The sequence below is a fragment of the Hylaeus anthracinus genome, unplaced genomic scaffold (genome assembly GCF_026225885.1).
Source record: "Hylaeus anthracinus isolate JK02 unplaced genomic scaffold, UHH_iyHylAnth1.0_haploid 12002, whole genome shotgun sequence".
NCBI classification, from domain to species: domain Eukaryota; kingdom Metazoa; phylum Arthropoda; class Insecta; order Hymenoptera; family Colletidae; genus Hylaeus; species Hylaeus anthracinus.
This window is the reverse complement of record NW_026534349.1, coordinates 15,796,289-15,820,928: the sequence shown is the minus strand read 5'-3', so window position 1 is coordinate 15,820,928 and position 24,640 is coordinate 15,796,289. Positions and strand designations below refer to the sequence as shown.

At 41.3% G+C, this 24,640-nt stretch overlaps 1 long non-coding RNA gene across 2 annotated transcripts in view; it reads left to right on the top strand.

The window, feature by feature from the left end:
- LOC128892563 (uncharacterized) overlaps window positions 1–24,209 on the top strand; it is a 124,069-nt gene extending 99,860 nt beyond the window's left edge. The window contains exons 3-5 of one of the 2 annotated variants that reach the window (XR_008461095.1): window positions 1,326–1,459; window positions 5,016–5,248; window positions 23,171–24,209. This is a non-coding gene — a long non-coding RNA (uncharacterized LOC128892563). The remainder of the gene's footprint in view (window positions 1–1,325; window positions 1,460–5,015; window positions 5,249–23,170) is intronic. The other variant, XR_008461096.1, reaches the window with a different exon arrangement.
- The last annotated feature ends 431 nt before the right edge of the window (window positions 24,210–24,640 follow it).

Genomic DNA, 24,640 nt, shown 5'->3' with positions numbered 1-24,640 from the left:
GAACAGGGCCGTGACCGACCATCTTAGGCGCTCCCTTCGTTCCCTGGTAGAGATGGAGCACGTTTAGACGTCTCTTGCTTTGGACTGTATTCTTTCCTTCTTTTTAGAGTTTTAGGCAATCGGGACCTTCGTCTTTGGTCTTTCTCGAACAGATTTTATAGGATCCGAACGAGTAATCTATCAAATGTTTCTAAAAGCTATTGGTATATTTAAGTTCACGATAAAGTATCTGAATTCAATCATTAACACCTTGACCCGCATGTCACCCATGTATGGGTTGACAAGGGTTTTCATCGAAGAATAAATAAATTAATACCGAAAGTAAGGAGTTGACAAAAACTCGTTTGGATAGGAGTGGTAAATTCTAAAGATGTCGCAAAAGTAGGTTCTACCACAGATGTTAGATCGTGTCATTTCTAATTCTATAGAAACCAAATTTTTGCCTCACAGGAATTTTCACGATAATTAGTCCACCAGTCTACGTGTTAAACATAAAATATTGTTTTAATGCATTGCTATAGCATACACACCCTCGTTCATAAATATGTGGGCACTTACTACCTCCAATGAATAATTAATACACACCGTAAATTATTACTATAAACTTTTGTTGCTAAATTCTATATTGGATGTGTATTTAACACATTTAATAATATTTAATGTTTTTGAGTGCCATATTTAATTTGATAGAACTATGGGATCATTTAGATAGAAAAGTTCAGAAAGAATGTTCAATATATCAAACACATTTATGGCGATATATTATAAAATAAATGGAATGATATTACTATTTAATTATATACAACGTAAATTATTACTATACAACTTTTGTTGGTAAATTCTATATTGTATGTATATTTAACAACATTTAACAATATTAAATGTTTTCAATGGCATATTCAATTTTATAGTAGAACTATTGGATCGTCTAGATAGAAAAGTTCAGAAAAAATGTATCAAACACATTGATGTCGAAATATTATAAAATAAAGGAGGTAATGTTATTTCATATACATACAATGAAGAAATTAATAGTATCCAAGTTTGGTAAAAGAGATTTGAACATTATCTAGTTATCTCTATAGCTTTTTATCGTTACTAATGTGATATTAAAAAAAATACTATTAATAAAATATATTCGCTAATGCAACATATCGAAACATAGATGATATAATCGATATTAATAGATTCGCAACTTTTATTAGATACGTATTTCTATTAAGGAAGTGACCAGATACTTTTGAGCGGGGATGTATATCGACATCGATAACTAAGAATTTATTTACATGCTCCAAGTACACTACAAATAGCATGTCCACTTGCAGGTTAAACCCGAAGAACTCGAACCGCGTGAAGAAGTAGGAGGAGAAAAATGGAAGAGGATGCGGGGACGATGGGAAGCAAAGCGGAGCGCAAAAACGAAGGCGAACAGCGCGAGAAGCGAGTACATACATAGAGGGTGAGAATCTTCGATTTTACTCTTTGGCGGGCGTTAATTACGCGCAAACGTACACCGACCAGACACGTTTATCGAACCACCTGCCGAACGCTACACGTTTTTTCCCAACGGCTCCGAGGATTTACCATGGCAATTCACGCGAGGGGCAACTTTTGGTCATCCTGAGAGATCGCGCATTGACGTTTTCGCGATAACCTAGATATCGTCGCCATTCGCCCGACAGCCATACGCGTACGATCGATCACATGCGTCCTAAACGTGATTTTATTTCGTTAGCGCGGTTCCTTGATTTCGCACATTTTTCGTGTAGCGTCTGCTGACTTTTTATCGTATTCAATTTTGATTTCGTTAATCATTTTGAGAAACGTAAAATCCGCCAAGGAGATTTCTTCAAACATTTCGATACATCGAACGAGATATCTCGCTACTAAAATTTAATTTTTACGATTTTATAGACGAGACACCTCGCTACCGAAATGTACCTTTTGTGATGCTATGAACGAGGTATCTCGCGTAACAATTTCTGTTATCTCGTCCACAGAATCATACAAATTACATTTTGGTAGCGAGATATCTTACCCAGTGTTTCGAAAGGGTTAACACGTTGAACAGCCACGTCAGCCATATATGGGTCTTCAACGATTTTGAGGGCTAGGTATTAACCGTTTGCACTCGAGAGGTGACTCTCAGTCACCACTAGGTTTCCTTCAGGTTTAATTTTATTGGAACTCGAAGTGTCAATAAAATGATTGTCGTTGAGACAAATGATTTTCAAATCTCAAATTAGAGATCTCATTTTCGAAGTCAATGAAAGCTTAGCATTCGTGACAATAGAATGCTAAGAAAACATTTCGAGTTGCTGATAGATACCAGAAAAAAAGGCCTCGAGTGCAAAGGGTTAATAAAAATAACTCTGAATAGAATTCATAAATTTTGACAAAAACACAAAAATAAATAATACGACAAATGTTGCATTCTATAGTTGCAATAGAGAATAGAACAATTGTCTCGAGACAAAATTTCAACCCCATAGATTCACTTCTATGTGAATCAGTGTGGCAGTCAACGTGTCAATAGACATTCAAGTACAGACGTAAATATAGAGAAATCATTACAGACTGGGAAGAGAATACTCTGACTATAAATAATCGTTTGCATCAACAAATGCTCGAAGATTAGACAAGCCCGCGCGTAGCAATTTTTTTTTATTACGCGTCTCGCTCTTCCTCCTCGATTTCATCGCTCACCCGCCGCATCGTGCGCATTAAACTTATTTTTTAATTTTTGTCGAAATGATGGTCTGAACGCGCCTCTATCTTTCTTCCCGCCGACAATGGTTCGGCCGCGCGAGAACCTGTCTCGCGAATAACAGAGCCGCGGAGAGAAAGAACTACGAGGAACGTCAGCCGGCGAGAAACCGAGTTTTCTAGACACACACAATTTGTCAAACCGGCGCGCCCACGCGCGAGGGGCGGGCGAATGGTGCGGGAGGAGGGGAGGGGGGCACGATGAACCGTGTATTTTCCCAGCAGATTTTCCACGAATGAAATTCGGGCCATCGCGCTCGTCTCCTTTCTTCGTCTCTGGTTGTCGGCCAACGTCTTGTACAGCCACGGCCCCGTCGTTTTGTTTCAACGTTTCGTATCTGCTCGTCGCTCGCGCTCCGGCATGGCACCGCGTTGTTTGGACGGTTCGTTTGCGGAGGGAAGCAGGCGTGCATTCGAAAATCACGATCGAGGACGTACGTTTCCCTCGTTCGTTGTCGTCTGTTCGCACGCGCCCGTATATCCTCGTCGGTGGTCTCGTACGTGAGTCGGAATACGCTGGCAGACGTTCGCGAACGGCCTCCGTTGTGTACACGCGTTTCCACGTTCCCGACCCCGTCCAACCCCCTCGTCACCTATTTACCTACCCCACCCACCTTCATCGCCGCTTCGTTTACCCTTTTCCGTAAATCGTGACTCGTGACTCGTGACTGGCCGATCACCGCTCGTCTCTCGATCGATTTTTCCTGCCGCCGCTAACCCCGCGTCGCCCCTGGTCGTTCCTTCTGGTCCCTTATCGACTTCGGCACGCTCGACTACGGACGAACGTCGATGGGATTAAATTCGAGAGCCCCGACCTCTTTCGATTCGGCGACGTATTCCGACGAATCGCGGACCAATCCTGACGAATGGTACCGACCACGCTACACGACTCGTACCGGGCCAAATGGATTTCTAATCGAGGTATCGGTATCGCGGCCTACCGACCTTCGGCTTAGTCTTTCCTCTTCTCTCCGTCGGCGAGCGTCGATTCCAGTCGTCCAAAAATCCGAGGGTATTTAACTTTGTTTATCGCGAGTGTTTGGAAATGTCGATTCGTTACTCAAATACCAGATTTCGGTCTACCGAGGATTGAATGACAGGAGGATAAAAAGGGCATGGAAGCGCAGAAGTCGAGAAATAGAGATGGCGTGACAGGTCATTAATATATATATTTTTCTTTTCTCGACAATATTTCGTTTTCAGTCCTTTATCCTTGGAGTATCTCCATCCATTTCCGTAATACGTAGTATTCCACATGTAAACTGATTCGTGAACGGTCTCTCCTTTTATATCCATTAAAAATCATGTTAGTCTCGGTCCTTAAAAGCTAATTCAAAAAAATGGAAAATCATATTTGTGCGAGACTTTTGTTCTCTAGAATCACCTACTTTGCTCTTAAACAGCACTTGTCACCGCTCATTCCATTTTCCAGTAACTTATGACCGTACGTGTACAGAACGAACGTGTATTCTTATATAAAAAGTGTTGTTCTACGAAAGCTCGCAAAGCAGGGTCGTCAATGATCAACGAACCCGCGCTTCTTCGCGTCGACGATTCGCGACAACGCGATCGCGCAATTACGCGTACGGGTTTACGTTGGCGATTTACGGCCGCCTCGTAGACTCGGATATATCTGTCGTTGGCTATCGCGGTATCGCGGCATTTAAAATGCTCGATGCGATCTGCGTTAGACCGCGGAGTTTCGTGCCGCGGGGTAGTCGAAAACACGCGATTTCGCTCGGCGCGAGTCTGCCCTTCTAATCGCAGAACTCGAGCGAACGTGTTTCCCGGTATTGCCGCGCGAGCCACCTCGTTTTTAACGCGAGATTTACTGGAACGCTATGCCGATCGATCGCATCGGATACCACCACCGTCACCCCCATTGGGATTCCTCGTTTCGGGGAAGAAGGCGCGGCTGGCTTCCAGCCGACGATCCTTTTCCTTATCGGTCGCTCGAAGCGCAATGCTCGATTTCTCGAAATTACTGCGCAAAACCCCTTAACACGTTCCGTGTCTTACAGAGCAAAGCAACAAATTTATATGAAATTATTTTAGGAAACGCAAGATCTAGCATTTATTCTACGAGTAGTGGCCTAAACGGAAAGCGTTAAACATTTCTTTTAACTACTGCCATTATAATTATCGCAACTCGTGACGCGTGTATCTCGAAGGATTTCTAATTCTATTATGATAAATCTACAATGTTAGCGACGATCAGTCTCCATCAGTCTTCAACTCTCATTTTTCAGAATGCGATATTAAGTTGACTTCAAGGAGTCTCTCGCACACGCCGATTCCTGTATCCACTGAAAGATATCTAGTTTGGAATTACTCTGAAACGAACGAAATCCTCGAAAACCTTTCGTAGCACGCATCAAAAGAGTAGGAGAAAGAAATCAAAATATTACTGCGAAGACTATGAAGCTGGGGCTGTGTATAGACGACTGCTTTTAGATCCATCACACGAAACTTGATTTCTAAGGTAAGTCATTTGCCTCTGTCCGCACAGCAAAGTTTCCGTTCCGCGGACCCAGTCGTCAAGAGGTTGAACCTTTCACCCACTCACAGACACACACACACACACCCGTCGCACAGTCGTGCCGTGTGCCACCAAGCTTCCCGAACTCCGCATGCATTCTTACAATTCACCCTCTTCTTGCAACCGACATTTTAATTAAATCGCGCCGGAGAACATTGCAAGACCTGAGACCACATTTTGAAATATCCGAAGAAATAGTTTCGGTGAACGAAATTGGTTCAAAACGATCGCTTTGTATCGATTGGTTGAACTTGAAAAATTTCGAAGCGGGAAAGCTGAACTGAAGGTGGCTCGAGCAGAACAGAGAATGGTTTCGTTAATTTATTTGGGACGGAAATGAATCAAGCCACGAACGGTTCTATACATTCCGATATTCCGAATCAATGAAACTAAGAATTATTAAGGCTCCTACTCTGCTCGAGGGTCTTTGTAACATCGACATACTAACAGATTTTACGCGTTTACGGTCCGCGCCAATACGGAAAATATGCGCAAAACGCGTGCAAATATATATTAAATATATATTTCATAAATTAATGTACGAGTATTAATATTCCATTTTGCATAAATTTATATCTTCTGCGAACGTTTTTCGTAATTGGTATACGCTATAAATAATTGTAATCTGTAATACACGTATCAAGTTCGTTCATCAGTTTTCCGATTAATAAAAATTAGTCATAGGCTAGAGTTCTATGGTCAACGTTCGGTAAACAAATTTAGGATTTACCGCGGCCAATCGAAGGAAGCGACTCAACCGCGTATAATTAACATCGAATATTCGGTTTTCACGGTCGTTAAACCTTCCCACGGACGAGTGGGAAAAAAAAAAATATGTAGGCCGTCATCGGGCCAGTGGCCGACGTAGAAACGACGAAAATCGAACGGCGAAGCGGAGACGGAACGAACGATTGGTCGAGCGCCGAATCAATTGGCTGCGGAGCTTTTTGATTCGATCAATTTACCGGACACGCCGGCTGTTTCGGTCTCCCTTTTCTCACTTTTTCCACGGTTCCTATACTCGCGGCGCCGCTCGACGCAAAACGGCGATTCATCAATTTCAACGTATCACGGACAGCGTTCTACGCAATCTGCTCGCTGTCGATTAAAAAAGTACTGTAGGTGCGAGTTATCTGCGCACGACCGTATGACTGAACGTGAATGACAAGTGTTTGGGACACACGGACGGCACGAGTGTTCGAATTGCATCGATGAGCAGAGGAACAAGTTCAAAACAGACCGCTCTCGAACAATCCGAAGGGTAAACGTTACGCTCTATGTCTGGGATGAAGAATTGGAGCAAACGAAGGGATGTATGCGCTCTGCCTTCAGATTAAAGCGCGACACTTATCGACAATTCCCTGTATATTCGTTAACTTCCATATGACATTGTTGCAATTTCGTCTGCGCATTTTAGGACAGCATTCTTATATCATTGATTCTTAAGAAAACACAAGGGAACATCGATTTCTCGAAACCATGATCATTTAATGTTATCTGTACTCCGCGACACTTATCGAAACTTCTTTGTAACTCGCTCAATCCTACGAATTTCGCTTTCACATCCTAAGCATGTACTCTTATATCATTGATTCTAAAGAAAACACAAGGGAACATCGATTTCTCGAAACCATGACCATTTAACGTCACTCGTACTCCGCGACACTTATCGACGATTTCCTGTACGTCGCTCAATCCTACGAATTTCGCCTTCAGATTTCAGCCCAGTATTCTTCTAATGCTAACTCTCAAGAAAACGCAAGAAAATATCGATTTCTCTGTCGGTTCTTTCTCGAACCACTACCTCGTGGAACCTCTCTGCGCCGTTGATTCTCTTCGAAGGCAATGGTCGACTCCTTCCTCGTCCCCGTTCCATCTCAAGGGAACGCCAACTTAAATTCGCTCGGCGAGCTTTTAATTCCACGGATTGACGCGGAATTTCGAGCCGACGGTAGCCGCGTCCCGCCACCGCTCCTTCGTCTCCGTCGTTTCGTCGCGCTACCGTGGACGAGCCGTTGGCCCTTTCTCTCTTCTCGCGCGACCGCTTCGAGCAAACGGATTGAGCGAAGCAAACGAAGTAAACGGAGCGAACGGACCGAGCGGAGCTTGAAAATCTGTCGTATCGATCGGCACCATTCGCGAGCGCTCCGGAATTACGGGTATCGATCGAACGGGACGAAAACGAGCACCGCGACGATCAGGAAACTCCGCGCGTCCATACCACCACTTTCTATCCTCCTTTCCGCCGTTCCCTGCCCGCGGGCTATCTTCTTTCCTTTCGACCTTTCCGCGGGACGGGTCGAACGACCATCTCATTTCCGTTCTCCGAGAAACGATTTTCGCCGCGCCTACGTTTCCTCCGTCGCTCTCGAGGCGAGTATCCGTCGTTAATCCGGAAAGACCACCGGAAGCGTGCGGCCATGAATCTTTCGGATTTTCCTATACCCCGGGCTGCTTAGTCGCGGGGAAATTCGATTAACCCGTCCAAGGTGTTCGAAGGAAACGTCGCGGATGGACGAGTGGCGAACGAAGACGCCTCGACTCCGTGGAAATCGCTCGGAACGCGACCCCTTCGCGTTCTTACGTAACCGGAATATCGAATTTAGAACGGCTGCCGTTATGTAACGCACGGGCGCAACGTACGCGACACTCCAACGGCGTCTTTCTTCCGTGTTAGGGGAAGCGAACGGGTTGGGAGAATTAGGTTTCGAATGGATTTTGGGAAATGGTGTGTTTGGTTGGGATTAGACTCGGCCGGGGAAACTGTCGCGGTAGAACACAGAGAAGGCGAGCTGTGTTAGTTTCCTGATTTAGTATATCGTTCGAATGTTTATCAAAATCAACATATTTTCCGCATCTTGACGATGCATTTATCGAAACTCTGGCTTAGCAAAGCAGTTCAATCGATATTTATTATTCATAAATTAAAGCTGAAAATGGGCGTGAGCGTATACTCTTGGTACTTATTCCTGATCATTTTTAAAAATGGACGAGTGTAAAGAATCTTTACTAAAGACGACGCCACGACGCTTATCGAAAATACGAATCTTAACGCTTCTCGGAGAGAGGCATGCTCGACGTTTACATCGGAGAAGAGAGTAATAGTAAACGTATGTGATAAACTTTCGGAACCAGTCGTACGTTTTTACTCTTCTACTTTGATAACTCATTATTAGATGGTTATGCAAATATATCCAGATATGCATAATTCATGTGAATACACGAAATGTATTCACTCGAGCATAGAATACACGCGAAACGTTAAAAATATAGGAACTAGTATGCGAAATGCACGCGGATGTGTAGAATACGTGCAAAATTTGCAGATGTCATCGTCATTGTCAACGTGTTCTCCACTGTCATCATCACCAGTATATGTCAGCACGTCATGTGTATCATGCACGTTATATTATATACAGATCGCACATCTACCGATGCGTAATGTTTTCAAGGGAAATTCTACGAGCCACAATACGATGAAAACGATGGTTTTGTAGACAGGAGAAAGAATATTCAAAATTTAAGCGGGAACACGAACAAGTGTCTATGAAGCTCGAGATTATTTGGTATCCACTCGGCAAAAGTTTCCAAATATCAGGATTTTACGACCCGCAAAGGTAGCGTTACCCCTTTAATGAGAAGGAAAACGAGGATATAGCAGTGATACGAAATCAGCACAGGACCTTGCGATGCATACTTAGATCACTCAAAGTTATTTCTGTTTCAACTCCTTCGGTATTCACCCATTCTGCATACAGGCACAACCGCGTGTTTAGGTGTCCACGCAACTTGACACTTCCTATTATCCCCTCCTCAGGAACAAGTTACCAAATATCAGCAATTTTCGATCTCAGGAGTGGCATTACTCCCTTAAGGGTAGAAAAGTTCCACGGTGGTTGAACGCGTAGACACGAGAAGGAAAACGAGGAAACATCAATGATACGAAATTAGCGAAGAATCGTTCGATGCATACTTCGATCACTCAAAGTTATTTGTGTTTCTACCCCTTCGGTATCCACCCACCCTGCACACAGGCACAACTGTGTGTTTAGGTGTCCACGCAACTCGGGACTTCCTATTATTATTCCCGCCTCAGGAAAAAGTTGCCAAATATCAGCGTTTTTCGCTCTCGAAGGGTTGAGGAGTTGAACGGAAGGGCGGTTGGACGCGTGGACACGGGGTGAAAGGGACGGTCGAGGGGTGCCGCGTGAAACGGCATCGGAAGAAGGAGCGAGGGAACCGAGAGGCGAGCGGCGGCTGCCAGATAAGATAAGGGTGAGAAATCGCGGCGCTCTTGGATGCGGTAACATTAGAGCGTCCCCCGACACCGACGCCGCCCCTTTGTCCCCTTTCTCTTCTGCTGCACCGCTTTCACGTTCGTCGAGACAGGCGCGCGTTGCTCTTCGGCTTAACGCTCAAGCCCGAATCTAACTCCTATCGTCCGCCGCCACGGTATCGTTTCGCCGTGTAGACACGCGATACCGGAATATCGGAGTGTGTAGCTCGCGCGCTCCGTTGTCGCCACGGATTCGACCGGTTGAGGAGGCAGGGTCAGGCGACGATGTAACGTCGGATTAACGGGCAACTGTTCGATGCTAAACCATCCGCCCTCGTCGGATCGCGCATAGATCCAGTTCGCGTCTTCGTCGCTTGGCCACACCATCGATCTAACTTGCCGCGTACCGCTACGGTGATATCCTCTTCGCTCTTCGATTCCCTACGTCTGCGTCGAGCACGCTGTTAGCTATTCGAAATGAGCAGAGGAAGTTTCTAAAGGATGTTTCTAGAAACTATTGGTATATTCAAGTCCATGGTGAAGTATCCGAATTCTATCATTAACCCTTTGCACTCGAGATGTTTCTTAGCATTCTATTGCCATGAATTCTAAGCTATGTATCTAGATTCGAGAATAAGGTCACCTTTACCTCGCCGACAATCATTTTATTGACACTACGAGCTCCAAGGTAATTAAACCTAAAAGAACATTAGGTATTGTAGATTTGCTACGTGAAACCTAATGGTGACTGCGAGTCACCTCTCGAGTGGAAACTCTTTCAGACCTGGCGTCCACAATTGAAAAATTACCGACACTATACTCTAAGGTGAACGTCCTTATTTGTGCACGTGATGAAAGACTAGTTTTTCTCAAAAACTATACCGTTAGAAATTTTTTTCTATTTTTTCCATATTAATTTTAGTCTAAGTTAATCCTAAAAATTAGATTACATTAGTACGAGAAAAGAAAATAATTAAAGTCTGAAAGGATTAACACGTTGAGGCCATGTTACCCGAATATGGATGACAAGAGTTTTCACCGAGGAATGAATGAATTAATTCTAACAGTGAGGTGTTGAACAAAATTAATTTGGTTGGGATTGATAGATTAGAAAGAGGTCGCAAAAATGAGTCCTACCATAGATGTTAGATCGTGTAATTTCTAATTGTATAGAAACGAAAATTTAGCATCACAAAAATTTTCACGATTATTAGTCTAATGGTCATCGTGTTGTATATAAATTTTTGTTTGAATTCGATGCTGTAGTATGTATATCAGCGTGTATAACTAATTATTTGTTTACCTGCTGCAATCACACTACAAGTAGCATATCCGAAAGCAGTACCACGTTTTTGGACCACTTCCCCTATGTAGAATCCAGAACATAGGTATAGACTACGCTTAAGGGGTTAGTCGCAGTCAGGAAAATGGAAACGGACAGTTTCTTGTGTGTTTTTTTTTATGGTATTAAATAATAATTTTTATTAATGAAATGTAAATATATTACAAAGTATGTCTTAAAGAACTATAAAAGAATTTTTGTTTTAAAAAAAGGTTAATTCATTTCGTCATAACAGACGATGGCGTGGGTGGCCACTTGGTTTGCGGTGAGCAAGATTTCTTCAAACTGGTGCACCTGAAAACAAAACTAAAGGTAGATTTAGAAAATATATTAGACTAACGTCCCTGATCGAAGGATTTTTTACTTTCTTCTATACTTTTCTTTTTTATCATGTATTGAATCGTTTAATTTTAGTGAAAAAAATCAAAAATCAACTTCAAATGTACGCCATCTTGTTTAAATTGATTTTTTCCAAAATCCTTCGTTCAGGAACCCGCTAGACTAATATATTTTCGAAATCTACCTTTGCTTTTGTTTCCAGGTAAATCAGTGTAGAGAAATCTTGCTCACCGCAAACCTATGTTTTTAAATCATCGTCTACGTCATCGGCTGTTACGACGATATAAATTAAACGTTTCGTAAAACAAAAAATGTTTTTTAGTTCTTTAAAATATACTTTATAATATACTTAATTGTTATTTATGCAAATTATTATTTAATAACTAAAAAAAAAATCACAAAGAAATGTTGTTTTTCCTCTTCCTGACTGCGACTAACTCCTTAAGAAAAGTATGCACAAAAATGAGGAAGTAGAAATTCTGAGTCGAATCATCAACGAGTCGAGGTGCTAGAGATACAGCGATCAACTTGTGTACATATTCATACAGACGGAATTTCTTCAGAGACACTGGATGCTATCAGATATCAATGGATTCCACAGGCTCGATTGAATCGATAGTTTGTCGATATATATTTAGTTCAAAGATCTAATGGAATTTCCTCCGAGTTACGGTCTGCTTAAATAAATACGTAGACTTTGCTGATGAGTGAGTTAGCAGATCCTGAGCGACACGCGCTGATATCTTAAACTACTGGAATTGTCATATTCGTAGACTGATTACAAAAGCATAAAAATGCCTTAATTCAATATTGTCGAGAAGAGAAAGATGTAACGACTTTAAAATGGCCTACATTAAATAAATGTTCGAAGGCTAGAAGGAACGAGTCATTTTTATTTTTCGATATTGAATAGGGTCCTTTGAACGCCTCGTGTCGCATTACGCGGTCGAACCGCGATTTTCTTCAAAGGCTCCTCCTCGTCGAACGATCCTTATCGCGATACAAAAAGATCCACGAAAAGCTGCTTTCATCGGCGGAGTCAATGACATCTCTCGCCTTCTATTTTCAATATAGTACGAAGCAAAAAAATGGAGTCTCTCATCGAGTACCGCTCGTTGCCGTTGAAGATAAAGTACTTTCGCTGATTATCGATTTTTAGGACCCAGTTATCAGATCGGGAGATTCCCAAGGAGACCTTCGACGTAAATTGTGCAGCAAAAAAAGAGAATACAAACAGTATAAACTCGCGAGGAAAATAAAGAACGAGTGAAAATTAGCTGAAGAATTTGAGCTGATCCTTGAAAAATGTTACGGCAAAGCATTCCGATTCGAGGGATCGACGCTGCCCTCTCACCTTTAGTCTTCAAGAATTAACCCTTTGCACTCAAGGACTCTTTTTCCGGTATCTACCAGCAACTCGAGATGCTTTCTTGGCATTCTCGGCATCAAGCTCAGATTAAACTAATTTGAGATTTGAAAATCAGGCCATGACAGCTTTGCCTCATTTTATTGTCACTTCGAGTTCCGAAATAATTAAATTTGAACAAGTATTATTGCTGATTGATTTACTGCCTTTACTTTAAAGGTTCACCACTGGTCGAACCTAGTGGTGAACCTTTTCAAACTTTTATTATATAGTATTTAATTATATACAACTGACGTACAGTTCCATTCATCATTCAATTAAATACCACGTAAAATATGTTTCCATTTAATCGATAAAAGTGTCGTTAAGACTAATCATTTGTCTGATCACGGTAGAAGTAGGTGAAAACAATTAAAGGGTCGGTGGATTTAGTGTTAAAGGAAACCACAACATGACAATAGATAAAGAACGACACAATCGGTACCTAAAGAATAGTCCCAGCAGGATATTCAGAAGCCTCTACTTTTCAGCCTCCGAGGATTAACGAGACTTTTCGACGATATGTTAATAAACAGCATCGTGACCTCGCACGAAAATGTATTCACGTAATCGCGTACTTTGACCGCACCATCTAATTACGTGGACCCTAGGTGCGTCTCATTAAGTATGCAATGCTCGCCCTGCCGATTCAATAGCGACTCCGCGATACGATTCGCCAGGAGCATCTTATTAGCGAACTATTACGAGGAGGCCAATAGCTTGAAGATCGTGCAGAATCGTGTGCAAGCTTCACTGACGTCAACGGCTATTTGCGCGTTCCTTTTCAAAAGAGTACTATCGCGGGCATCGACCGTTGCAACTCTAATTGGTCTTTTAAATTAAAGATCGACTTCGTAAAAAGGTCGATCCCCTATTGCGAATACCCGTCTAACCATTCCGCGTCTCGATTCCATCGGTTGATCGATTTCTCGGCAATCGATTAGGCGTTTAAACCTTTTCGAGTACAGATAGCTAGTTACCATCGCGATCAACTCGCGAAGCTTACAAAAATTCACGGAATTAAAGCATCGAAATAATTGTACGGCTTGTCGTACATAATTTTACATGGCATAATGAGTAAAGGTTCAAAATTTACGGGACGTAACTTTGATGATTATTCGAATTTCGGATGAATCCTTCTGCCACAAAATTCGACACGATACTTCAAAAAGACGGAACAAAAGTTCCGGTTATTTTTTGTTAACCCTTTGCACTCGAGGCCTTTTTGTCTGGTATCTACCACCAACTGGAGATGTTTCTTAGCATTCTATTGCTACGAGTTCTAAGCTATCTAGATTTAAGAATAAAGTCACCTTTACTTCGCCGACAATCATTTTATCGACACTTCGAGCTTCAAAGAAGTTAAACCTATAGAAACATTAGGTATTGTAGATTTGCTGCGTGAAATCTAATGGTGACTGAGAGTCACCTCTTGAGTGCAAGGGGTTAACGATCACCGCAAGTAGAATTGGCGAGAAATGGCCAGACATGAACGAGTTGTATTGTACCCCAGACAATATTAACGAACTCCATAAGTAGAATTGGCGAGAAATGGTCTGACATGAATAAGTTGTACTGTATCTCAGTCAATATCACCCCTTGGCACTTTTTTCTGGTATCTACCAGCAACTCGAGATGTTTCTTAGCATTCTACTGCCATGAATTCCAAGCTATCTAGATTTTAGAATAAGGTCATCTTTACCTCGCCAACAATCATTTTATCGACACTTCGAGCTCCAAACAAATTAAACCTAGAGAAACAGTAGGTATTGTATATTTGCTGCGTGAAATCTAATGGTGACTGAGAGTCACCTCTCGAATGCAAAATGTTAATAAAATAGAATCGCGCGGATAAATAAATAATACGACGGAGTCCTCTCTAGATAAACCACTCCTGAAATTCGCATTAAAAATATTCGCAGTCACGGTCCTGCAATGCAAAAGACCAGAGAGGGTCGATCTTTACCCCTCGACAGTATACTTTCTCCCCGCGTCGCATCGAATAACAGTCGAGAGAGCAAATAATGGACGAACGATATTATTTTTGGCGAATTCCGATAGAAATTTCCATTGCTCGAGATCAAACTCGAGAGACCTGTTGCTCCAAAATATTTCTGGCTCAACGAAGACCTAATTCGTAAACGAAATTATAGATTTCATAGGCGATTGCGCCAGCGCGACGCTAAACGACGCGCGGAGTAAGGAGAACGAACAGAGACGCCTTAGCTTCCGTCCGATCGCGTTCCGTTCGCTCAAGGAGACGGGTCGATGGGACAACGGCGTTATTAAAGCCCCTAGGGATAGCGACAGGGTAAGCAAGGGGCATTGAATTGACGGGGGCTCGTTCCAAGAGGGGTGCGAACGGGTGGCGTGGCGAGGCGTCGCGGTGTTGGCTGGAACGATCCAGAGACGCGCACGCGAGTATGCGGGCGTAAATACATCCCATGAATTTAGGTTAGCATGCGAGCAAAACCGCAGCACTTCATAGTGCGACCTGAGCCCGCTAAATATTGTCCGGCCACGGGGATGATAATCGACTCGAATTAACGTAACAGCCTGATCAGCGGCTGCACCGGGCAAATCGCTTCCGGCGATTAGGATATCACTGCGCCTTCTTCGAGGAAGTGCCACCCAATCGTCCAAAAATACGCTCAATGAGTATTTATTCCCGATGAAACGAATCCTCATTCTCAATTTTTTTTTTATTAGAAATGAGGTATAAGTAAATAATAAAATACTGAATTTATCGATTAACTTTAGCTTTATTCGCTAAATTGTCACGAGCAAACTGTGATCTTTTCTAAACGAGGAAAGTGGGTTTTCTCAACAGGAAGTGTTCTCTCAGGAAGTTGAGAGGGTAGGCCATAGCCTAAACGAAAACTTTCTCTTTCGTTATTCAGTAGTGATAGATATAACGTTATATACATATGTTCTCAGTAAATTTATTTTTGTAGTAAAATGACATGTTGCTGTTTAGTAAATATTCCAACATTTTCCTTTGATGTTGTTTTCGTAAATCTTGGAGACTGAGAAAAATTCATTTCTGCTTTTTATGTAAAATGTTGACTGCTATACAATATTTGCGAAAAATATGAATCTAACGTATTGTTTCTATATAATTGAAATTTATTCTTATTCAATTTAAACTTGTACTTATTTTTACGACTTCAAAAGATTCCCACATTTCATGTAGATATATTTTCTTTAACGTTTCATCTTCACGATTAATTTATTTAGTTTTTTAGTGACTATGCCTGCCCTGTCACCTATATAAAGTCAGTCCCATAAACATGCGTACATTAAAATGGTCGGTTTGATGTTTCCAAGTGTATGTTTTTATAAATACAAACTTTTTAATTGTTTTTTTTGTTTGTATAAGCTTATTCATATACATATTTATAATGAAAAATTCATTTGGTAATATAAAAACTGTTATGCAATTTAGTCAAACTTCTTCAATGGACATAAAGGGTACAAACATGGATGGGATTGACTGTATGTATATGAAAAGTGACACAGTATGAAGCTACAATGTTCGATATTACTTTGGGTAAAAACTCGTACCAAACGAAACAAAAATCAAATATTTTAGGCAGCTCTCGGCTGCTTCTTTGGATGTTTAGGCGTCATTTCACCGGCCGGCTTATCCGTCAGCGATTAATAACACGAACAGAAGGCAATCGGAGAACAACGTTTCTGTATTCGAAGATCGAACGCGATTCGTGGTTCAATTAATAACACCGTTTGTGTGGGCGGTTGCGTTAATACGCTCGGTTAAACAATTCGAGGAGCGTATCGATTTCCAGTGCTTCCCAAAGCAGCTTTTCGCAGACTCCTGCGTAGATCGTGCGACGATATTACGTGGTCGTCCAGACGACGTCCTCGAGGAGAAGCGCCGACCCGTATGCGCTATAATAATTTAATATAATGCCAAGTATCGGGAAACTCGCAGCAGCGTAACAATAGAAGGAGACCGGTACGGTAGTCGATGGAGTCGCCGTGAAATATTCTCGATACAATAGCGACGCTTCTTTCCTCTTGGCGTTTCCCAGCTTACAAGTTGGACCGCGCAATGACCCAGCCTCGTTTCGTCACGTCTCCGTAGCTACTCCTCTCTATTATATATCTTCGATCGAAAGTGTAAAGCAATACGATTCGACGAAAGTACGTTGATTTCAGTTTCTTAGGGATAATCAAGAATATCCATTTCCTTCAACTTTATCATTATTCATGTGCAACTTCTTATACGACGTCGGATGTTTTTTTAGTTATCACAATCCCATTATTGATGTTATAGGTATAAATGCTCCTAACAATAATATTATTCTGACAATAATATTTATTCTGAAAATGATATACATAGTAGACTCGCGAGGATAATATCATTGCATCGCAGGCTCCTTGCACCTCCTTCCAAACATCTGGGAAGAATTAATATAATGTCAACATTGTGTCTAAGAAGTTATACTTCTAACGCGCGGCATTCTCCGCATCACCTTTTTAAGATCGAAAATCTTTTTATTTTTGAACAGCCGAAATTCATATCCTGTTATATGATGAAAGATGCTGTGAGGTGATGAAATGAGTGGGTAGTAACAGAATAAATATGTCCCGTTACACAGCTTGTCGTGAGATATTTTTTTTATATTTTAATATCTACTGATTCGAACAATTAAAACTTAATCCGAATTAATGAAACGTTTATGATACATACAGTATCATTCAGTGTTCAATTAAATATTAACAACAATTACGGTTAGGAATAAGTATTCATTCGAAACATTAATCGTGAGAAATTTGTCAATATTTTAATATCTGCTGATTGCACCAACTAAATATTAATTTCTGACAATAGTTAATTTAATTATTAACAATACTTATTATTTAAACAATGATGGGAAATATGATTATGCTGTGGGTAATAATGTATAGTACATTTTTTTGTGGATGGAGCAAACGAGCCTACGAATCGACATGTCACGCGGTTGTTGTTCGCCCTTCCCCTTTTCTGCTTCGATAGCGAGCCGCGACCCTTGACACAGGCATACGAGGGGCGAGAGCTCATTCTTCAACGATCCTTCGGTCGATATGGATCTCGCGATCGCGTCTCGCGTCCCTCCTATTTTTGCGTAGTGTAGTTTCCCGTAGTTATCGTAACTTGGTATTGCTTATGGATATCTTAGTTTAGTTTGCTTACTTTTACGGCATGCGTGTACAAGTGTCTACCCTCTGTCAAATAATTATTAATCATTTGTTCAATTCTTTTGTTTGTTCGTAAGTCCATACTGGACTCGCAACCTCGTTCTCCACTTCGGTCACTACTGCTTGATGCTATAACCAGAGTGACCAACCGTGTGGCTGGCCGAGGTCGGTTGCCGTCCTCTGGTGCGTCCGATTCGAGAGAGAGACCCTCGACGCCTCCGAGAAATCTTCTACTCTCTGCACACGTCAGGCGAAGTCCAGGTTCTCGGTGATGCACAGTAAGGCCAAAAGTGCAGCAAGACGGGTGCAAGTCGGCCCCTGGACTCCTGACGATGTGCAGGAGTAGAACTCCGTCTCAGACTCTACGATCGTGAGACGTACCTGGTATCGCCAGGGTCAGGCGCCCCGACACGGTGCTACCTACGTCGTACACTGTAAGGTCAGGACCGGGCCCTCGGCAACAGGTATACAGGGAGTAGCGTACTGAGCGGAGACGTTGATTGTCTTCCTCTCGAACCAGGCCCACCAAGAGGAAACGGGACTGACTCTGTAAGTTCACTTACGTGGTCGCGTCGTGTCGCGATTTCCATTTTTAGCTTCCATTTAGTTCAAATAGTTATTTGGCAGAGCCAGACTTAAACTTTGCAAATCAAAGGGAGTTTGCTTTCTTTCATTTCCACGGCTTAGTATTAAGTTCGTTGACTCTATGTAGAATACGCATCTACGTATGTATTACTATTCCTTAGATAGATTCCTTCTATCTCCGGATCTCCAATCGCAGCAACCTCCACGTCGTGAGATCTGGTAATTGGTATTATCGAAGTATCGTTCGTCATGAATAATATCGAGCTAATGGCTGCGAACTGGTAATAAGGTCTTTAGATATAAAAAATGTAAAGTGTATAGTGTAAAGTGCAAAGTGGAAAAGTGTAGTGTAATGTGCAAAAGTGTAAAGTGCAAAGTGGAAAAGTGTAAAATGTAAAGTGAAATTAGATTTAGATTAGTCAAGCGAACGATACGCGTCCATAGGATGAACCACTATGTGTATACCTTATTCTTTGGAATAATATTTACGTTTTCTAGTGAAAAGGACATTTTATTATTGATTTATAATATCCATAAACATATTTAGAACATTTCGTTTTATCATTTAAGGAGATTTTACTGTAGCAACAAAAAAATGTTGCGTTACAATTGGCTCTTAGTACGTCACAAACCAACGAAGGGGTTTTCTGAGGAAAAAAATGTCCTGTCGCCGGAAATCATTAAGTATGGTGCAGCAGATGGTGGTTCGCGATCAGTTAGTCGTGAGATATCCTGTCACTTGATTTTCAATCTTTCCAACTCTTGCGTGTACACGAAGCCTGTAAATTTTTTTTTCTATAAATCCTTACGAACATTTTATGCGGTTTCTTGAGTATACCTACGAAAATTTCTATGTGAATCGGCGCAGCTGTTTACGAGATTTTATTTAGCACGTCGCTGAAAGCATTTTTTTGAGGATATTTTTGAGGCTCGTTTTTGAGGCACGACTCGATTACCGCGACGATTAACGACGAAAAACTGTTCCGAGAGGAACACGAACGGGCCACGGATCGTTGCGAGATCTTCGTTAATTTAAAGTAGCTATTCGTAATATCTAAACTGTCGCAACGTCGAGGAGACAGCTGTGCTAGCTTAAATACTCTTGTTAACGGCGCGACGTCAAAGCAAATTTGAGTTACCGTTTCAAGTACCGTTCCGGATGAATGGTGAAAAGGCGAATCGTCGAAGCAAAGGTTTCACGGAAATAGATTCTATTCAATAGCGGCGAAGCAAGAGACTCCGTTGATTCGAAACCGTGCACGATGACGTGTTTCATCGAGAACGCTTGTCAAAATTAATTTTGTCATTCGGGTAGTTCGCGACGTCTCCACTTGAGGTACATCGTTGGGCGACATTGATTAAAGAAATTATTTTCTATTTATTGGGATATTCAATTTACTTTTACCTGCGTAAACTTACGTGAAAGGGTGACTTGGTTGTCATCTACCGAAATGAATTTTACTTTACATAAACGTAACGTCGATAAGTGTATTTGTTTTATAATTGCGTGTTGCCTGATATACAGTCAATCCCATAAATATTCGTACCCTCTATGTCTATTGAAGAAGCTTGATTAAATTAACTAATGGTTTTGATATTACCATATGAATTTGTCATTATAAATGTCATTATATATATTTATATACAGGGTGTCTACGTATAAGTTTGGACATACGCAGGGTGTCAATTGTACAACAAATTTCCAACAAAAAATTACTCTTAGAGATATTCTTTGTGTCGCCTTATTCTCGAGTATGTTCACTTTTAATTTTTCTTCTGCGTTTTCGACTTGACACTCTTTAACTCCACGTTATAACTCCACCAAATTACAGTGCAAATTTAAAGCTAAGTATATCATTCGAAAGAGCGATAAATTTTCCAACTCCTTGATGCAAAACCAAAATTTATTACGTAGATTTAACAACTGAAAAATTAGGTCAAACTTTACATTGTGAAAATTTGTAAAAATTTGACTTTTTCTGTATTCGTCTTTCGATTTCAAAGACATAGTTGTTTGGCGGGCACACCTCGGGAGAAACTTCCTCGAAGTCTCAGCTTTTGAACCGTATTGTCAAAAAAAATTGTGCCGTGGTATTTTAAGGAAAAAATTACGTTTAAATGCAGAAAAGCGTTCAAAATGCCCGGTTTCTAAATCAAAACTCATCGGTTCACCTGCGCCGAAAACATCGATTTTTTCCTGTGTGAAATCAATCGTGTTCCAATCTCCATATCATTTATCGGTACACCGAGGTTAATTTTAATTAAATAATCTCTAAAAACGAAAATACTATGGATACATGTTCAAAAACAATTATTATTCACCTCGCACTCAGACTCTACACACGGCTGGGAGAGACTTGAGGTGTCAAAAAATCGGTTTCTTTCCTAATTGGGGAGGCTTGGGAGTATCACAAAAAAATACATCAAACCCGATGTCAAGCTAATTTTAAAGTGACAAGTCGATTTTTGTTGAAAAATATCGATTTTCACCTAACAACCCACGCTTCTCTGCATTTAAACGTAATTTTCTCCCTAAAATACCACCGTACATTTTTTTTTGACAATACGGTTCAAAAGCTGAGACTTCGAGGAAGTTTTTCTCGAAGAGTGACCACCAAACAACTATGTCTTTGAAACCGAAAATCGAATACAGAAAAAGTCAAATTTTTAAAAATTTTCACAATGTGAAGTTTAACCTAATTTTTCACTTGTTAAATCTACGTAATAAATTTTGGTTTGGCATCAGAGAGATGGGAGATTTAACGCTCTTTCGAATGGTGTACTTAGTTTTAAGTTTGCACTGTAATTTGGTGGAGTTATGACGTGGAGTTAAAGAGTGTCAAGTCGAAAACGCAGAAAAAATATTAAAAGTGAAAATACTCGAGAATAAGGCGACACAAAGAATATCTCTAAGAGTAATTTTTTGTTGGAAATTTGTTGTACAATTGACACCCTGCGTATTTCCGAACTTATACGTAGACACCCTGTATACATGAACATATTTATACAAACATACATTTGGAAACATGAAACCTATCATTTAATCTAAACAAGTTTCTTCAATAGAAATCCATCAAAACATTTCGTAAGAAATTTTTTTACTTCATTTCAAGGGATAATAGAGTTCTCTTTGATCTCATCACGGATGCAAATTGTAGGTAATCGTTGTCCAAGTGGTCCACTCCAACAGGTAACAATTTATTTATATATGTGAACGAGTTCAACGCGCCTAACTTTCGGTCAGCCGGATCGAATAGCTCGGTCTGACGCGCATTCCCCGAATCGATGAAGACGGAAGAACGCCGCGACCTAGTTGAACGAAATCTGCATCGACGCGAGCGAGATTTTTCCCTGGGAAAGTTCTCGGTTGAAGTTGCTTTCCCTTGACAAGCTAAACTCCTCTGTTAACTGAACTTCTTAAAAGCGCGTTCCAGAAATCCCTTTGACGGGCGCCGAGGCGATTACGTGGCCGCGTATTCACGGTCGGGTCACGCGGCGGCGTGTCCGCCCGATGATAACTGGATCGTACGAATCCCGTTTGTTCGAAAAACAAACGGTATAACGTGCTCGCGTACTTACACCAACAGCCTGGCAGCGATTTCACGCGGGCGTTATATTCGTTAGCCGTAAATTGGCGCGGCTGTACCGTTACGTATCACCATTTTCCATCGACAGAACCACTACGGAACCCGCCCGTATTCGACATATTTATTTTTCCCAGCGATTTTTCAAACTTTACTTCGATATTTTATCTTTCCCTCTCTCCCACCAACACACAGGAAACCCGTTTATTTTACTTTCAAATCTGTTCGCGGACCGCGGCTTTCCGACTGATAAATACGGCTGAACCCTCTACGCGGCCGGCATTAAGCGCAGCCGCTGAACGAGGACGAAATATAATAAAGCGAGCGAGCCAGCAGCGTCCCGCGCAAAGTTTCACGGAAATATCGTTTCGGAAAGAGCGGACCGAATACGGCGCTCGAGAGTCTATTTCAGTTGAAAGCTTTTCCGCACGCTCGAGATCTTGCGGCTTCCGATTCGTTGCAGCCAAACGAAGGGTTATACAAACTTGATTTACATCTAGCTAGCCCCGCAAACTCGATGCGCCCAACATACCGACAAAGACGACGTGACAGGGAGACCCGATTCCCTCCCTGATTGGAATAATTTCGATATTTTGAAACGGGAATCAAGGTTTCGCAGCCTCCTTCTGTTCTAATAGAAACGCTGCCGAAATGAAGGATTCTACGAAATGGGGCTTTAGGATTTTGTTCCTTTGTTCCTTAATAAAACACGAAGTGTTTGAAAGACTGGGGGTGAGAATGTGGGAAGACAAAGTCTGGTATAGTGACTTGCAGACTTTCGAAAGCAATAGACGGTATTTGGTAATAATCTTGTTTATTCAAATCGTGACATCTTAAAAGTAACTCTTAAATCAACATGTACTATATATGTATCTAAACAATTCTTTTCTACATTTTTAAAATACACTCAAGTAACTTAAGTTCCTAATAAGCGGTTACAAACTCGTACTCGAGAATTTGAAAATAAGGGTCTCTTTTACAATTCTGTTTTCCTGTAATTGAAGAATAAATCTGAACATCAAATCTGCTGTCCATGCTTTCTGATACGAAGAGTAGATCTTCCCCCATTTCCCTTTACATTGAAACTTCACTCGAGTCGACTATATTAACCAGTATGTTGTTTTAATTTCAGGCAGCCGAGCAATACTTGCACGTCGATGGTTGCCGTAGTCGAGACGATTTCGCCGAGGACGACGGGTAAATGAGAGGACGTAGAAGCGAAGCAAACGGGAAAGACCTCTGGATGAAACTGCGGAGACGCCAATAACTCGCGTACCACTAATTCTACCGTGGTACACGAGGTTTGGACATGAGCATGACGTCGCATCTCGAGGGGTAACCGCAGCCACAGGCGAAATCATTGTCCAACGAGGTACAGGCGGCTCTCGTGGGAATTCGAGTCAATAATTTTGCTCTCGTTGCTAAATCTCTCAATTTTAAGGTTATGGGGGGGACTTATAGGTAGAAGTAGCGCAACCCCGAATCTCGGGAGTGTATGCATGCATTACCGTTGATACGAGAGATGTTTGAGCGCGTGAATCGTATAGCTGAGTGCGAATGACAACTGTTTGAAACGAAGTGAATGAGATCGAGTGGATATTTAGTCAATTCTTGGCATAATGCAACAACGTTAGCTGGAATTTATCTCTAAATATCAACTTCATCCTAAAAATAGTACTCATCAATGCTTTAATTTTCCAATAATTTCTCACAATTTTCCTTTCATTTCCTCTACATTTTTCCATAAATTTCCATTCATTTCCCTTTCATTTTTCGTACACTTTCCCTTAATTTTCTCCCTCATTTTCTATAACATTTCCCTTCATTTCCTGGCATATTTCTCTTTAATTTACCTCAATTTCTTGGTATCATCATCTTTAAATTTCCCCCTCTCAAATTGCAATATTGTAGGAAGTTTGAGCGAAGACAAGTTCAACAATCTTGCGCAACGTACCCCTCAAACAATAAAAAATAGTGAGGCTCGATTTCAACAAAGTTGCATTTCAAAAGTTTGGAGTCCAGGCGATTTTTCATATTCTTCATATATAATATATTATATACTCATACACAATAAATACATACATATACAAGATCAAGATTCTAACTTTTGCCGTAACAGTTTTAAACTCAATTTTTCTTGAAATTTTCTGTATCATTACTCTACATGTTTTAATAAACTAACATAGAAGGAGAAACCATGTCTTATTTATTTCAATTCACACCCCAAAAGATACCTACCCATGAGTCCTATTACCAGGAGTACAATTCAGGCTAAAATTTCATTCGTGCCACCTCCCCGTTCATCATATACGCCTGACACAAAAGGTAAGTTTCATGCCAGAATTAAAATCTGTGCCATCTCTACACATATCATGTTCTCCTGATACCATGAGTAAAATTCAAGCCAGAATTACATACATACCAAATATTCCTCGTCGCACCTCCTCGAATATCATGTTCTCCTGATATCAAAACATACCGCAAATTAGCCCCTTGAATTAGGCTGCCTACACTTACAGTTATGTCGGGCCGGTTGCCTGCTCGTTGGCGCAAACGTGCCACCTCTTCGCATATGATGTTCTCCTGATACCAAAGTGCAAAA